This window comes from Rutidosis leptorrhynchoides, chromosome 7, assembly GCF_046630445.1.
Source record: "Rutidosis leptorrhynchoides isolate AG116_Rl617_1_P2 chromosome 7, CSIRO_AGI_Rlap_v1, whole genome shotgun sequence".
Classification (NCBI taxonomy): Eukaryota; Viridiplantae; Streptophyta; class Magnoliopsida; order Asterales; family Asteraceae; genus Rutidosis; species Rutidosis leptorrhynchoides.
Genome location: NC_092339.1, coordinates 86,919,376 through 86,938,584, shown reverse-complemented (window position 1 = coordinate 86,938,584; position 19,209 = coordinate 86,919,376). Strand labels below are relative to the sequence as shown.

Genomic DNA, 19,209 nt, shown 5'->3' with positions numbered 1-19,209 from the left:
TCACTATTAAGGAAAAATACCATGAATCAAGATGATAAAAAAATTAGGATAAAAGAAATATGCCAAAACAGCAAAAAGCCAAATCTCCTATCAATTGATTAGTGGGGAAAAAACAAGCATCACCAAAAGTAGAATCCTCCAAGATAACTAAAACACAAAGGCCAACACTAACTAAAAACATTCCAATACAATTTCTCAAAGTATCCACTATCACACCAATTATTTCACCTTTTATCTCAAAAATAGAAAAGAAATTGCATAAATAAACATTTGTGGTTTTAAATGACTGGTTGATACATCATCAAAAAAATTTTGTATATCACAAACCGTATTAAAAGGTTTGTATTGTACTCGTACAATATTAGTTGTATAAAATATGTTTAGTAGATTAATGTACTGTGTACCATTTTAAATCATAATGCATTTAATGAATTTGAATTTTCTTAAATATAATATTTTTATGTAAACTTTATTAAGTCAACTTATTACTCCGTATTAGAATTTGTATGCATCGATTAATTGCATAATTAGTTGTGATGTTTAAACAAAAGTCGAGTTAAGAAAATGTACATCAATAAGAGAGCTCCCAATGGAGTAATTCCTCCACTTTAGTCCAGGTCCGCCACATCAGCGCCACTTCAGCACTTTCTTTCCAGGACTAACCAGGACTAACCCAGGACTAAACACTCCCAACAATGACACTCATTCTTTCCATTAATTAATTAAATGTACAAGTTTGAAAGCAAAAAGTACCACATGTATATACATATCTTCCGTCCAGACTTATGATTTAAAAGGACTTAAACAAGGAGTAAGAGCTGGACTAAAGTCTGGACTAGAGGCTGGACTAATTGCTGCCATTGGTGTCCTCCTGGACTAGACCCTGGACGGAGTGGAGAGGGCGTAACCGTTGGGAAGACTCTAAGTAACAACACACAAACACACGTTAACTGTGACATCTTAGTTATAGGCCTAGATGAAATAGGTATATTGTGTTATTTTTATTATAATTTAAATACGATATTTAAATTATGAGTAATTTGTAGGAAATAATTATAAGGAGTGAAATAATAAATTATGAGTTGATAATTTATTATGTGACTAAATTAATGTGCTTGTGACGATGGTCACAGAAAATATCTGTTTTCGTGATTTGGACTTCGTTAGGACTGCCTAACGAATACATGGTATTTCAGATAACGGATAAAATACATATTAGTTACATAAATAATTAAGTGATGCGTTGGTCTATTTTGTGATGTACAGGTGTTTGGGTTCTTAACCCCTTATCATCATTTAATTTATATTCTTTTATTTGGTAACAACTACAACACATACACAATTACACTTATATTTACCTACTGAATATCATATCTATACATATACATACGCATGAACCAACACCCTTATTCTTTAATTAATTATGGATCTTAATCAAGATTATATGGTGTTCATCTAGTCTTTCCATTTACTGTATCAGGTACTATTGTGATTAATTTCTATTTCATGTATATATGAATTTATATTTAGTTCTTATTATTTATGACAACTAATAGGAGTAATGATCAAATCTTATGGTTAGATATGTATATGTTTAAATTGATAGTGATTATAGCTTGGTTATGATATTTGCATGATTCGGCTATGCTTGATGTGAGTTAAATTTGTATAAAAATGGTGATTTAAGTTTTAGGGTTCATGCTTACATAAAATTGGGGATTTTGGTACTTTGATCCTAAATCTTGTGTATAAGTATTAGATCTTAGTGATTTTGAGAAAGGAATATGTGTCCATATGTTTGGTGTTTTTTTTTTTTGCTTTGATTTGGACACAGAACCTTATAGTGCTCGAAAACCCTATCTGTTTTGTGAATATTTTCTGTTAAATATGAAGTGCGATTCAACACTTGAACACTATACTAACTTGAGATATTTTGTGATGATTCTCAGGTGATAGACGAAAAGGTGAAGACTCAGTGATATAAGACAACTGAGTGCTTGTGCTTCCAGGTGAGTGAGATTATCTTTATGGATGTGATTATACAGTGACAAGTATAGTGATCCGTGTAATGCTTAATTAGACTGTGTAATGAGTATGTGACCAGTGCAGTGACTATATGTGATTATGTGCGCACCCAGTGAACGTCGAGGTGTTTTGTGCGACGTAAGAGGTCAATGCTATTTACCTTGGTGTCGGGTAGTAGTATTGGGTCCAAGCGTTACTGATTGGTGGTATAGTGTGAATGACGAGTGCGTCACGTCTGGAAGACTATACCAGTGATTCAGTAATGGGGGCTATCGGTATATTCCAGCTTGATCAGCTATGGGTTGCCGATCCTCTTGTGTATGGCTTTAAGTGATTAGTGACCAGTGTCTTTAAGCTGTGCTTGATGCTTATAGTGATGTCCACCTAGATATTGTCATTCACTTAGCGTTATGCTAATTCCCCCACAGTGTTTTGCCCCGCAGGTGTGTATTAGCAGCTTTTGGTGGGTTTTGCAAGGCAAGTCAAGATGTTTGACACAATGTATAACTCCGATATTTTGTAATAATCTATATGGTCAACTAGTTTGTATTAATAACGTAACACCTGTGATTTCGTGTAATCATATTACTATGTATTAATATATGATGTGTAAACTTTAAAGTCTTTCGCTGTGAGTGCTTAAAAAAATGTGTATGTAAAAAGTACGGTGTTACAATTTGGTATCAGAGCATAGGTTTGGCAGTATGTGCACTATGTACGTGACTTACTGTAAGACCCGTTTATTTGTAGTGTACATAAGTGTAGTTAATGTACTTGAAGTGGGGTTTTGGTTGTACATATTAAAAGAATGCAGAAAACTGGTCTGGGCGTTTGGCGCGCCGCGCGGCCATTTGGTGCGCCGCGCCATTGTTCTGTGACAGATTCCTTTCTTTTTTATTAGATATTTTGAGGGCAAATTGGTAAATTCACTAAAGGGCCGACTTTAAGGCTCTAGATTCAGTTTGGTGTGTGACAACCCGAAAATTTCCAACCAAATTTAAACTTTAATCTTTATATGTTTCCGACACGATAAGCAATATTTGTTAAGTTAAATTTCAAGAATTTTAAACTATGTTCATACATTCATTCAACCTCGACCAAGTTCCAACGATTCACGAACTATTAAACGAATATGATTATATATGTATATGTGTATATATATTATAACTTGAAACGTAAACAAAATATTAGATTAAATACTTTATATGATTGTATCTGTTTCAAAATGTTTATCAATGGAATTAGAAGATAAGATCAAATGATTGAATTATCAGATATATTGAATTATGATTACAAGTCTCCGTCGAAAGGCCCACGTTGATTTGAGAATTCTTTCCATTTTAACAATATTTGGAAAATGGTAAAGTGATTTATAAATAAGAACAAATTGTCAATCATTGAGAACTAGACAAATGATAGTGGAAGATTGAATCTCATAAAGACTCGATTGATCTATTTAGTTTCAAACGTACAAAAACGTTTTCAGTTTAAAAAGAACTTTATTATTAAAACGTATATAACTTTTATAAATATCTAGAACCACTTTTGACAACTCATTACTTAACTAGTATGATAAAGATAACGATATTTATATTTTATTTTATTAAATATATATAACGATTTAAATTAATATTATATATATTTATACGCGTATTATACGTACATAGTTTTATACTTTTACTATACTTAAACTTTACCTTTACTTTATTTTTACTTTACTTTAACTTTAATAATTCACTTTAATAATTCATACTTTAATAATTTACTTTAATAATTCACTTTAATAATTCACTTTAATAATTCATACTTTAATAATTCACTTTAATAATTCATACTTTAATAATTCACTTTAATAATTCAAAAATCTATTATAAATAGAATTCAATAGGTTTCATTATTTCATAGAAACTTGAAAATATTTTTCTCTAAACTCTCTCAATCGATTTACATATATATATTTACTCCGTATTATTTCAAGATATTATTAGTATACATAAAATATTACGACGGAGTGCTGTCCAAATGATTTCGAAATTGTTTTTCGAGTAGGATAGGATTAAGGAAAATTATGGGTTATAGCTATGGAGGTGATTGAGTATGGTTCATGGGTATGCTCGTGAGGTCAATATAGTGTTTATTATTTTTGTTGCGTCTACGTACCTTTCCTACAATATTGAATCTCAATATTGATACGTGAGTACTCATAATTTAACTTTTACATACTAATAGTGTATCCCTGACTAGTGCTCGAGTATTTAGGATTATGCATGCTTGTACTTTTGATATTGCCCTTAGACAGGTTAGGTTTAATCTTGAATTAGTTACACTTGCTGTTGAGATAAGGTATAAGATATGCATGTCCTTGGAAAGCTAGCGAAAAATTAAGAACTTTTCCTTTAGATATCGAATGGTTTCGATGAACAGATTAGAAGTTATAATCAATTGAATTTTTGATATTTTTATTAAAAATGATTATTATTATTATTATTTTCGTTTTTATCGTCGTTCTAGTTTTATCTTATTATTATCATTATTATTATCTTTATCAATAAAAGGGATTTATCATTAAAAATTGTTATTTTTTATTTATTTATTACTATCGTTATTATCGTTAAAGTTATAATTAGTATTATTATTATCATCCAATTATTAGTATTATTATTATTATTATTATTATTATTATTATTATTATTAGTATTATTATTATCATTATTATTATTATCATTATTAATATATATATCATTATTTAAAAATGGTTATCGTTATTGTTATTATTATTATTATTACTATATTATCATTAAGATAATTATTAGTATTATCGTTAATAATGTTATAGTAACTATCATTATTAATATTAGTGTAATTAAAACAAATATTTGTAACACCTAATTATTTTGATTACTATTATTATCATTATTATGAACACGATATAAAAGACGATTAAAAACTATTAAACGAAACGATTAGGAAATAATGAGTAAGAGTATCATGATGAAATTAAAATATTATAAGATATTGATTTAGATAAAATTATCGTTCTTATTATTTTTATCATTACTATTATTATTAAAAGTATCGTTAGTATTAAAACTATCATTTTAACAAAAATTATCATTTTAATAGAAATGTCATTGTTACTATAAAATATCATTATTATTATTATTATTTTAAATAGAATTATTATTTTAAAGATAATATTAAAAATTATCGTAAATATTAAAGTTATCATAATTAGAATTATCGTTTTATCATAATGTCATCCTTGTAATTATAAATATTGATATTTTTATAATAATAATAATTATTATTACAAAATAATACAACTTTTACTTACTATCATTATAGATATTATTTTATCAAATAAATATGTGATACAAACATATTTTACTACGTCTAATAACTTACTTTAATAATACCTATCATATTATCTTTATGATATTAAATGAACCCTATAAATTTTATTACTTAATATATATAAAAGTATATTTTATTATATAAATTTAATATAAAATTTTATTTATTAATAAATAAATTATATTATTTACTCTAATAAATCTTTTAAAAATATTTAAAAATATAAAACGACGATATTTAAACTATATATTAATCATCTATAGATTTTTGGAAATTATTTTGAGTCAAATTTACTTTTGTTGACTTTTGCATATTAGTCTCGAGCATTAGGATTGTGGTACACTATGACTTGACCTAATTTGTTAGACAAATATTGACCAACACATAAATATATATAATTAATTTAGGTTCATGAATCCGAGGCCAACCTTGCACTTGTTCAATGACGTTATATGTATTTTTACTACGAAATACAGTATGGTGAGTTTCATTTGCCTTTTTACCGTTTATATTTTTGGGACTGAGAATACATGCGCTTTTATAAATGTTTGACGAAATAGACACAAGTAATTGAAACTACATTCTATGGTTGAATTATCGAAATCGAATATGCCCCTTTTTATTAAAGTCCGGTAATCTAAGAATTAGGGAACAGACACCCTAATTGATGCGAATTCTAAAGATAGATCTATTGGGCCTAACAAACCCCATCCAAAGTACCGGATGCTTTAGTACTTCGAAATTTATATCATGTCCGAAGGAGGATCCCGGAATGATAGGGGATATTCTTATATGTATCTAGTTAATGTCGGTTACCAGGTGTTCACCATATGAATGATTATTTTTGTCTCTATGCATGGGACGTATATTTATGAGAACTGGAAATGAAATTCTTGTGGTCTATTAAAATGATGGAAATAAATGATTGTGATAAACTAATGAACTCACCAACCTTTTGGTTGACACTTTAAAGCATGTTTATTCTCAGGGGTTAAAGAAATCTTCCGCTGTGCATTTGCTCATTTTAAAGATATTACTTGGAGTCTTTCATAGCATATTTCGAAGAACGTTGCATTCGAGTCATTGAGTTCATCAAAGATTATTATTAAATCAATTTATAGTTGGATAGTGGATATTATGAAATGGTATGCATGCCTGTCAATTTTCGATGTAAAGAAAGTTTGTCTTTTAAAAACGAAGGCAATGTTTGTAAAATGTATCATATAGAGGTCAAATACCTCGCAATGTAATCAACTATTGTGAATCATTTATAATGTATATGAACGGGTCCTTTCATGGTGAGCCTCATAACACCATTTTCACCTACTTCACCTCTTCTAAATTAATTTAGTGAGAGAAAGGGTTTTCTAGAGTGAGAGAACTCAAATCAAGGAAGAAGAAGCCGATTTCGAGTCTAAGTGCAAGCATTAAAGTTGTTCATCTATCCTCTAGCTACGTTTTGATTGTAGTGGTATGCTCTAATCTTGATTTCCTAATTTAATTTTGTGAAAGGGTTAGTGTTAGGGTTAATGATGAACTTAAAACTCACTTTGTTAGTAAATTGGGTGTTTTGGGTGAATTTGGGTCATGAAGACCTAAAGATGATTAACTAGGGTTTTTCGAAGTATTAATTGATGTTTATGAGCTTAAATTAGTTAGTTAATTACTAGCACACCTAGAGATAAGTAAATGGGCATTGTGTGGTTTGGGGGATGACCCGAAATGGGTGTGTTGACCTTAATTTGGTCAAATGGGTCAAGATGGACCTAAGTTAGTTAATGTTGTTGTGTAATGCATAAACCTTGTGTTAAAATGTGTTTTAAACCTAACTTGGCTAACGATTAGGGTTTTGGGGATGTTAACCCAAATATTAGGGTTAAGGGTGTAAATGGGTCAAAATTGCACCATGGGTCAAGATAACACTAGAAGGGAGTTTTAGTTGGTTGACCAACTTGAGTTTGTGATTGATATTATGTATAATGTAATAGGTACGTTACATTGAAGATTTTCGAGCTTGATTATCTTTCACAAGAGATTTTGAGGTGAGTGGAGTAATTATACGTATGTGTATATGACGCGTTTATTTGTGGGTGTTATGGTATGAACCATCGAGCCGGTAGTGCCATAACATGTGTGCGATGAGATGTGAACCACGAGCTGGTAGCATCGAGTGTGAACCACGAGTAGGTAGCACTATAAACTAGATGTGAACCACGAGCCGGTAGCATCGAGTGTGAACCACGAGCCGGTAGCACTATAAAATAAGATGTGAACCACGAGCCGGTAGCATCGAGTGTGAACCACGAGCCGGTAGCACTATAAAAGAGTATGACTCAATTGCGTATGGTGTGAACCACGAGCCGGTAGCACCATAGCTTTTATGGTTAACCATATTGAGATTGTCGTTTATTTAGCATATTGTTTATATATATATATATATATATATATATATATATATATATATATATATATATATATATATATATATATATATATATATATATATATATATATATATATATATATATATATATATATATATATATATATATATATATATATATATATATATATATATATATATATATATATATATATATATATATATATATATATATATATTGTGTTGAGTATATGCTAATGCGGTTTTGTGTTAATGTACGACTTGTTAAGTGTTTTGGGTACGATGACATGCTAATTGAGTTACAAGTTCGTATGAGGTATTTGGTTCGGTTATGGACAAGGGTAAGGGCATCATCTTGGATTAAAGATCCCTTTGTTGTTAGGGAACGCTTTTGGAGATATTAGCTTTTGGAGTTTGACCGAGACTTGGGTAGTTTAATCTCAAACACCATGCTCGTAGTGTAGTTTGGTACTTAAAATTTTGATGGTCGAAACTCATATTTTGTATTAAACTCGTAAAACGGCCGATGTGGGCCCTGCTTCGTAAAACTCATTTTTATTAATGGAATGTGTTAGTTTTACATATTTGAATATGTTGTTAAAAGCGTTTTGTCTAATTATGTCGGGAAGTGGCCGATCTTTTTCGCGTTTCATGACTTTTGGGACAGACCAGTTTGGCGCGCCGCGCGGCCATATGGCGCGCCGCGCCATATGCTGTTCCAGCAAAAAAAAAATATTTGTTATTTTTACGCGGGTTGTTCGTGGTTTGGTTTGGGGTGTTACAAGTGGTATCAGAGCATGGTCTAAGGGATTTAGGTGACTTGAGATAGGCGCCTAGACTTAGACTTTTTGTGTGCGCATTATGCGGGACTTGTAGGACTTTGGGTCGAATCGGGTTTTGGTTAGTGCATAGGTTTATGTGAACTAATCATGCGCTATTGTTTTGTGTGGCATTTGAAATTGTTAAGCGAAATAGACGTGGTACTAGTGAGTTAATGCGATGTGCTCGCGTAACAATGATTAGCTACCATTGTTACGGGTTCAAATCGTGTCAAACAAGCGATGTACGATGATTGTTGAGCAAGATGGGGTAGTGTGGTGTATATGTATATACATATGTGTTAAGTCCTTTCGTTTTTTTGCTTAATTTACTTCGTTTTATAGAATGAAGATGAGAAATGGACATGACACCAATGACGGAAGTACGAGTGAGGACGTTGAACTCACGGCCAAGGTTGAGGCCATCTTTAAAAGGCTAAAGAAGGATTGTCTTGACGACGCCCGAAAGGTCTTCCAAGAGTCGGTCGATGGGCAAGTGACCGAAATGATCAATGATCGAATGAAAGCCGCAATAGAGGAGGCTTTAGCGACTAGAAACATTTATCCTCGAGGCGAAGGAGGTGAAGGTAATGGTGGGGGTGGAAGGCGGGACTTCCACTACAAAAATTTCAAGGATACTCAACCTCCGATGTTTAATGGGGTGAGGGATCCATTGAAAAGCACTTGTTGGATTTCCGATATCAAGGGAGATTTACGTACCGCGGAGTGTCCTCCCGAGAAGAAGACAAGGTATGGGTCTAGCATGTTGCGCGAAGAGGGTAAATTGTGGTGGGACGATAAAATCAAATTATATGGTGAAGAGCAATGTATGTGCTTGACATGGGAGGAGTTTAAGAAGGAATTTTTCCAAGAATACCGAACTTCTTCCGATCTTGATAAAATCCGGGACGAGTTGCACCATTTGCGACAAGGTTCAATGGACTTGGTTACTCTCAAGTCTACCTTCTTGGCAAAGACTCGTTTTTGTCCGGAGTACGTTGGTGATGATCACAAGTTGATGCTAGATTTCTACCGTACTTTAAGTGATGAGTTGAAGGGTAAGATTAGCCAGGGTATGGCTAAGTCTTTTGAAGATTTATACGAATTGGCTAGGGGTTTTGAGCCGGAGGTTCCGAGGAAAATCGATTTCACTTTTTCGAAGAGAAAGTTTGAAGGTTCGAGTTATTCGAACTTTTCAAATAAAAAGAACAAGAAAGGCTCCGAGAGCATTAATAGTGTGAAGAAGGGTGCTTCCGGAGGTTTCGGACCCACGTGTTATAATTGTAATCAAAGAGGGCACATCGCCCGTGATTGTACCAAGGCGACGACCAAGCTTACTTGTTTTAATTGTGGTAAAGAGGGGCACAAAAGGCCCGAGTGTCCCGAGTTCCGTAATTATAATGTTAAGCGGTTAGAGAAGGCGGCGGGTATGGCTAGGGGTCGCAATTATTTGATGACCAACGATGAAGCCAAACAATCGAACGAAGTTGTCTCAGGTACTTCCATGGTTAATTCTAATCCGGCAAGGATACTTTTCGATAGTGGTGCTAACTTGTCGTTCGTGTCACCAAAATTTGTGCCTAAACTTAATAAACCATTAGCTAAGTTAAGTCGTCCGGTAGAGGTCGAAATAGCGGACGACAAGACAGTGCTAGTGGTTGACGTGTGTAAGAATTGTGATGTTGTGTTTGGTGCCGAAAACTTTAAGATTGATCTTATCCCGATGAATTTGGGAGATTTCGATATCGTGGTTGGTATGGATTGGCTCGATCATAATAGAGCCGATATTGTATGCCATGAAAAATTTATTCGTGTAAAGGCCCCAAGTGGGGGAGAGTTAATTATTCATGGCGATAAACGAAGAAGACTTGTGTCGATATGCACTTTTGCACGGGCACGTCGTTTTCTTGTTGGCGGTGGCATGGCTTTTCTTGCCCATGTTATTGATACTCGTGACGAGTCACCACCCATTCGTGAAATTCCGGTGGTTAGTGAATTCAAAGACGTTTTTCCGGAAGAGTTACCGGGTGTTCCGGTGGAAAGACAAGTTGAATTTCGCATTGAGTTGGTTCCAGGAGCTACTCCCATTGCTAAAACTCCTTATCGTTTAGCACCGACGGAAATGCAAGAGTTGTTAAATCAAACCCAAGAGTTGCTTGAGAAGGGTTTTATTCGACCGAGTGCTTCTCCATGGGGCGCTCCGGTTTTATTCGTAAAGAAGAAGGATGGTAGTATGCGGATGTGCATCGATTATCGGGAGTTAAATAAAGTGACGATCAAGAATCGTTATCCATTACCTCGGATTGACGATTTGTTTGACCAACTCCAAGGTGCAACGTATTTCTCTAAAATCGACCTACGATCTGGCTATCACCAAATGCGGGTCCGTGAGGAAGACATCGAGAAAACGGCTTTTCGAACGCGTTATGGGCATTTTGAATTCGTAGTTATGCCTTTTGATCTTACGAATGCACCGACGGCATTCATGGACCTTATGAACCGAGTGTGCCAACCTATGTTGGACAAGTCGGTAATTGTGTTCATCGACGATATACTTGTTTATTCGAAGAGTATGAACGAACATGAACGTCATTTGCGTGAAGTATTGAAGACGTTACGAAAGGAGAAGTTGTAAGCTAAGTTCTCCAAATGTGAATTTTGGCTAAGGGAGGTTCAATTCCTTGGCCATATTGTGAACGAAGATGGTATTCAAGTAGATCCGGGGAAGATAGAGACGGTGAAGAGTTGGAGACAACCGACTACGCCTACGGAAGTCCGAAGTTTTCTCGGATTGGCCGGTTATTATCGTCGGTTTATCCAAGACTTTTCTAAGATCGCTTCTTCATTGACGAAATTGACGAGGAAGAACGCGAGGTTTACTTGGGAGAACGAGCAAGAAATTGCTTTTCAATTGCTAAAAGAGAAATTGTGTCAAGCTCCGGTGTTAGTGTTGCCGGAAGGAGTGAAATACATGACGGTTTAGTGTGATGCTTCGTTAAATGGGCTCGGGCGTGTTCTAATGCAAAGAGGTAAAGTCATCGCTTATGCCTCTCGACAACTAAAGGAACACGAAACGAGATATCCGACTCATGATCTTGAGTTGGCGGCGGTTGTGCATGCGTTGAAAATTTGGCGCCATTACTTGTATGGTGTTAAGAGTATGATTTATTCGGATCATAAGAGTTTGAAACACCTCTTCAATCAACGAGATTTGAATTATCGCCAACGTAGGTGGATGGATGTGGTGAAAGATTATGATTGTGAAATACTTTATCATCCGGGCAAGGAGAATGTGGTCGCGGATGCGTTAAGTAGAAAGAGTCATCACCCGGCGTTACGATTGGGATTGTTACGTATGATTATTACTAACGATTTTCTTGAAAAACTTGGTGTGATTCAAATAGAGGCTTACGTTCACAACAAGCATGCGGAATGAATCATGGGACAATCGGAGTTCATTACTATGGGCTCGCGTGGTTTGTTTTCTTTTCAAGGAAGAGTGTGGGTGCCTAAGATGGGTGATTATCGATAAGTGCTACTTGATGAAGCACATAAGTCAAAGTATTCCATTCATCCGGGCGCGACGAAAATGTATCTTGATTTAAAGAAAGACTATTGGTGGCCGGGCATGAAACATGATGTTGTAAAGTATGTTGAGCAATGCGTCACGTGTTTGCAATTTAAGGTCGAGCACCAAAAGCCGTATGGTAAGTTACAACCGTTAGAAATCCCGAAATGGAAATGGGAGCACATTACCATAGATTTCATTACAAAGTTACCTAAAACGGCGAGAACCCAATTTGATTTAATTTGGGTGATAGTTGATCGATTGACGAAAAGTGCTTTGTTTCTTCCCATTAAGGAAGCGATATCGTCGGAGACCTTCGCTAAGTTGTTTATCAAGAAAGTTATCTCTCGACACGAAGTTCCTATATCTATTATTTCAGATCGAGATACCCGTTTTACATCTCGGTTTTGGGAAAAAATTCACGAAGATATGGGTACGCAATTAAAATTAAGCACGGCGTATCATCCTCAAACGGACGGTCAAACCGAACGTACGAATCAAACTTTGGAAGATATGTTACGAGCGTGCATTATTGATTTCGGGGGTAGTTGGGATGAGCATTTGCCTTTGGTGAAATTCTCGTACAATAATAGTTATCATACTAGTATCGGGATGCCGCCATATGAGATGCTTTATGGGCGTAGATGTCGAACCCAGATTTGTTGGGGTGAAGTGGGACAAAAGGAAATCGGGAGTACCAATTTGGTTTTAGAGACGAATAACAAGATTGATATTATTCGGGATCATTTGAAGAAGGCTCAAGATAGACAAAAGTCCTATGCCGATAAACGTAGACGAACGATCAAATTTCAAGAAGGTGACATGGTGATGCTCAAAGTTTCGCCATGGAAAGGTATCATTCGATTTCGAAAATGTGGAAAGTTAGCTCCTCGGTTTATTGGGCCATTTAAGGTTTTAGCTCGTGTTGGTGAAGTCGAGTATCGTTTGGAATTACCCGAAGAACTTGCGGGGATTCATAATACATTTCATGTTTCCCATCTCCGTAAGTGTCTTGCGGATGATTCTTCATGGACGCCATTAGACGAAATTGAGCTAAACAATAAGTTAGAATATGTTGAAGAGCCGATTGCTATACTTGATGAGAAGGTGAAAATGTTGAGAAATAAAGAGGTGAGAACTTTTAAAGTTCAATGGCGTCGTAGTAAAGGTTCCGAGTTTACTTGGGAGCCGAAGAGTTTGTGTTGGTTTATCTTCCTTCTTTTCATGCGGCGTAGATCGCGAGGACGCGCTCCGATTCAAGTGGGGGAGAGTTGTAAGACCCTTTTATTTGTAGTGTACATAAGTGTACTTAATGTACTTGAAGTGGGGTTTTGGTTGTACATATTAAAAGAAAGCAGAAAACTGGTCTGGGCGTTTGGCGCGCCGCGCGAACATTTGGCGCGCCGCGCCATTGTTCTGTGACAGATTCCTTTCTTTTTTATTAGATATTTTGAGGGCAAATTGGTAAATTCACTAAAGGGCCGACTTTAAGGCTCTAGATTCAGTTTGGTGAGCCTCAGAACACCATTTTCACCTACTTCACCTATTCCAAATTAATTTAGTGAGAGAAAGGGTTTTCTAGAGTGAGAGAACTCAAATCAAGGAAGAAGAAGCCGATTTCGGGTCTAAGTGCAAGCATTAAAGTTGTTCATCTATCCTCTAGCTACGTTTTGATTGTAGTGGTATGCTCTAATCTTGATTTCCTAATTTAATTTTGTGAAAGGGTTAGTGTTAGGGTTAATGATGAACTTAAAATCCACTTTGTTAGTAAATTGGGTGTTTTAGGTGAATTTGGGTCATGAAGACCTAAAGATGATTAACTAGGGTTTTTCGAAGTATTAATTGATGTTTATGAGCTTAAATTAGTTAGTTAATTACTAGCACACCTAGAGATAAGTAAATGGGCGTTGTGTGGTTTGGGGGATGACCCGAAATGGGTGTGATGACCTTAATTTGGTCAAATGGGTCAAGATGGACCTAAGTTAGTTAATGTTGTTGTGTAATGCATAAACCTTGTGTTAAAATGCGTTTTAAACCTAACTTGGCTAACGATTAGGGTTTTGGGGATGTTAACCCAAATATTAGGGTTAAGGGTGTAAATGGGTCAAAATTGCACCATGGGTCAAGATAACACTAGAAGGGAGTTTTAGTTGGTTGACCAACTTGAGTTTGTGATTGATATTATGTATAATGTAATAGGTGCGTTACATTGAAGATTTCCGAGCTTGATTATCTTTCACAAGAGATTTTGAGGTGAGTGGAGTAATTATACGTATGTGTATATGACGCGTTTATTTGTGGGTGTTATGGTATAAACCATCGAGCCGGTAGTGCCATAACATGTGTGCGATAAGATGTGAACCACGAGCTGGTAGCATCGAGTGTGAACCACGAGCCGGTAGCACTATAAACTAGATGTGAACCACGAGCCGGTAGCATCGAGTGTGAACCACGAGCCGGTAGCACTATAAAATAAGATGTGAACCACGAGCCGGTAGCATCGAGTGTGAACCACGAGCCGGTAGCACTATAAAAGAGTATGACTCAATTGCGTATGGTGTGAACCACGAGCCGGTAGCACCATAGCGTTTATGGTTAACCATATTGAGATTGTCATTTATTTAGCATATTGTTTATATATATATATATATATATATATATATATATATATATATATATATATATATATATATATATATATATATATATATATATATATATATATATATATATTGTGTTGAGTATATGCTAATGCGGTTTTGTGTTAATGTACGACTTGTTAAGTGTTTTGGGTACGATGTCATGCTAATTGAGTTACAAGTTCCCATGAGGTATTTGGTTCGGTTGTGGACAAGGGTAAGGGCATCATCTTAGATTAAAGATCCCGTTGTTGTTAGGGAATGCTTTTGGAGATATTAGCTTTTGGAGTTTGACCGACACTTGGATAGTTTAATCCCAAACACCATGCTCGTAGTGTAGTTTGGTACTTAAACTTTTGATGGTCGAAACTCATATTTTGTATTAAACTCATAAAACGGCCGATGTGGGCCCCGCTTCGTAAACCTCATTTTTATTAATGGAATGTGTTAGTTTTACATATTTGAATATGTTGTTAAAAGCGTTTTGTCTAATTATGTCGGGAAGTGGCCGATCTTTTTCGCGTTTCATGACTTTTGGGACAGACCAGTTTGGCGCGCCGCGCGGCCATATGGCGCGGCAAAAAAAATTTATTTGTTATTTTTACGCGGGTTGTTCGTGGTTTGGTTTGGGGTGTTACACTTACTCCCAAACTTATGAATGTGTCGTGTCAAACATCCGAGTGGAGAATAAGTGAATGTAGAGATATGTGTCTAGGTGATTGTGCTTAGTGATAGGTGCTAAGAGGTTATCAACTAAGCTTTTGTGAGATGATGTGTTTGCAGACAGGTATGGCTGACCAGACCAGAAATAACAATGCCCCTGTGACTCCCGGACCCGGAATATTTAGAGCGCCATCAGTGGAACATAGTCCCGAAAGTGATCCAGATGAATATGTTCATCAGCTAGAAAGTCAATTACAGGAAACTCGAGAAAAGGTAAAGGAATTGGAGGACCGCATCAGGCATTCATCTGTGGTGTCTGAAGCTAATGATCCACCGATACCTCCAGGGTTTACTGGTACTCAGTATACATCTGGCCTATCGGGTAGTGCTTATCAACCATTCCAGTCTTAACCTCAAGTTATACCTCAAGTGCCATATTAATCTTCCCAACAATACCAGTACCCTCTTCAATATCAGTATGCGACAATGAATCCATTTCAAACTCCTATGTTTCAGCAAGTGGTGAAGGAGAAGAAAAAATGTACGTTCAAGCAGTTTATGGACTGCAAGCCGTCTGAGTATTCGGGTCATCGCGATCCGATTGTGACAATGAATTGGCTAAGGGAAGTTGAACGGGCACTGAAAGCCTGTCAATGTGAACCAGAATTGCGGGTAACTTATGCCAGCCGACTGTTAAAGAATCGAGCTATGGTTTGGTGGGATACAATTACTGCTCCGTTGTTCGAAGAGCAACTCAATCAGGTCACGTGGGAACAATTTTTTGCAAAGGTCCAGGAGCAGTACTGCACCGCATTTAATATCAATCGATTGAAGCAAGAGTTCATGCAAATGACGATGACTGAAGAAATGACAGTCGATGAAGCGTTTGAGTAGTTTATGGACAAGTTAAGGTTCGTGCATCAGTGGATACCTGACGAAAAGTACAGAGTGCAACGGTTTGTAGAAATTTTGCGACCTGAGTATCGCATGATTGCAAGACTTGCTACGACTTTGTCACAAGCGCACATGTTGGCAAAGATAACTGAAAGTGATATTAAGGCAGCTAGAAGTGTGAAAATTGAAAGTGTGTCGCAAGTGAAACCAGCGACAAGTCAGTCTAGCCAGCAATTAAAGAAATCAAGTCGATTTAAGCCAAAAGGGAAATCTAGCCAGGGTGGATCAGTACCAAGCAGTCAGAAGACATGGTGTAGAATGTGTAAGTTTTCGCATAGTGGGCAGTGTACAACCTTGACGAAACGTTGTTTGCGTTGTGGTACAGTGGGACATGAGCCTCAAGATTGTTCATTTAAGAATAAATGTGTGTTAGAATTGTCAAAAAGAGGGTCACAGATCTGCAGAGTGTCCAGCTGCAAGAAAGAGTTATTCCGGGGTGGGGTCCGGGTCAGGGGTACGTGCCGTGTCAGCTGGAGGATCTTATGCTTCCTTTGTGGGGCAGAAGCGCAAGAATCCTCCACAACCTGAAGCTAGAGCCTTTCAGATGTCAGTAGACGCTGCCACTGCTACTGACGATGCAATCACCGTTATGTTCTTAGTAAATTCTGTGCCGGCTCGTGTACTATTTGACTGTGGAGCAATTTGCTCGTTTGTGTCAACTACATTTTGTGCTAAGTTAAATGTGCCTGTTAGTGTAATAAATGAACCCTTAAGCGTCGAAGTAGGTGATGGTAGGACAGTTCCAGTTACAAAGTTTGTGTCTGGAATTACTATTGACATAGAGGGTAGTCTTTTCCCCGTGACTTGTTTAGTGATGCCTATACCAAGCTTTAATGTAGTGCTAGGCATGAATTGGCTTAGTGACCATAAGGCCAGTATTAAGTGCGATATGAAAGTTATCTCTTTTCCGATGGCTGGTGGGAAACGAGTAGTGGCTCGTGGTGATCGCGGTGGGTTCCGTTGTTCATTATTGTCGATGATGAAAGCTCGGAAATCTTTGTCTAAGGGATGTGATTCTTTCTTAACTTATGTGATCGATGTAAAGAAGGAAAAGAAAGTAGTGTCCGATATTCCTGTGGTGTCTGAATACCCAGAAGTGTTCCCAGATGAATTGCCAGGCTTACCGCCGATCAGGGAAGTTGAATATAAGATCGAGTTAGTGCCAGGGGCTACGCCGGTTGCTAAAGCTCCGTATAGATTAGCTCCTTCAGAAATTCGTGAAATGATGTCTCAAATTCAAGAATTGTTGGACCGCGGGTTCATTCGTCCGAGTTCTTCGCCGTGGGGTGCACCAGTGTTATTCGTGAAAAAGAAAGATGGTACGTCCGAATGTGTATAGATTATCATGAATTAAATAAAAGAACAGTGAAGAATAAGTATCCGCTTCCGAGGATAGATGACTTATTCGATCAGCTTCAAGGAGCTTCGTTCTTTTCAAAAATAGATCTACGTTCGGGATATCACCAGGTTCGTGTTGCTAGATCTGACATTCCTAAGACTGCATTTCGTACTCGTTATGGTCATTATGAGTTCTTAGTGATGCCGTTTGGGTTAACCAATACTCCAGTAATTTTTATGGTTCTTATGAATAGAGTGTATAAACCGTTTTTGAATAAGTTTGTTATCGTGTTCATTGATGACATCTTAGTGTACTCCAAAACTGAATCCGAGCATGCTGAGCATTTAAGACAAGTGTTGGAACTCTTGAAACGTGAACAACTATATGCAAAATTTTCCAAGTGTGAGTTCTGGTTACGTGAAGTTCAATTTTTGGGTCATATTATCTGTGCAGAAGGTATAAAAGTGGATCCGTCTAAAATTGAAGCTATGATGAATTGGAATTCACCAAGGAATCTGACAGAAATCAAGAGTTTTCTAGGATTTGCCGGCTACTACCGACGATTTATTAAATATTTTTCAAATATTGCAAGTTCTTTGACAAAGTTAACTAGAAATGATGTGTCTTTTCAGTGGGGTAATGAACAGGAAACTGCGTTTCAGACTTTGAAAAGTTTATTGTGTCAAGCACCAGTGTTAACTTTACCTAAGGGATCCGATGACTTCGTTGTGTACTGCGATGCATCCTTATCCGGTTTAGGTTGTGTATTAATGCAAAAAGATCGTGTAATCGCGTATGCGTCAATTAAAATCGAGTGAAAATAATTACCCAGCGCACGACTTAGAAATGGCTGCAGTAGTGTTTGCGTTAAAGTTATGGAGACATTATCTTTATGGTACGCATTGTGTTATCTGCACCGATCATAAAAGTTTACAGTATATTTTTTCGCAGAAAGAGATGAATATACGCCAGAGACGGTGGCAAGAACTAATTAAGGATTACGACTGCGAAATCAGATATCATCCTGGCAAGGCAAACGTCGTGGCTGATGCGTTAAGTCGTAAGAAATTCGCTGACAGTGTAAAATTTATGCGAATTGAGATTGTGTCCGATTTAGTTGATCGACTAAAGATAACTCAAATTGAAGTATTACAAGATGAACATTTGAAATCTGAGTTAATGGTGAAAAGAAAGGAAGAATTGATGAATGATTCTCGAGGATTAAAGACTTATCGTGAACGAGTTTGGGTGCCGTTGCTTGGTGGATTGCGAGATTTAATCTTAAATGAAGCACATAAATCGAGATTATCTGTGCATCCCGGTAGTACAAAAATGTACCATGATCTGAAAGTGTTATATTGGTAGCCAACTATGAAAGCAGACGTCACACAATACGTTAGAAAGTGTCATATTTGTGCCCAAGTGAAAGCAGAACACCAGAAACC

At 36.2% G+C, this 19,209-nt stretch overlaps 1 long non-coding RNA gene across 1 annotated transcript; it reads left to right on the top strand.

The window, feature by feature from the left end:
* Positions 1–1,341: 1,341 nt before the first annotated feature.
* On the top strand, positions 1,342–2,657 carry LOC139856929 (uncharacterized). The gene is made up of 3 exons (XR_011762227.1): positions 1,342–1,480; positions 1,950–2,009; positions 2,454–2,657. It is a non-coding gene; the product is annotated as an uncharacterized lncRNA (long non-coding RNA).
* Positions 2,658–19,209: the final 16,552 nt, after the last annotated feature.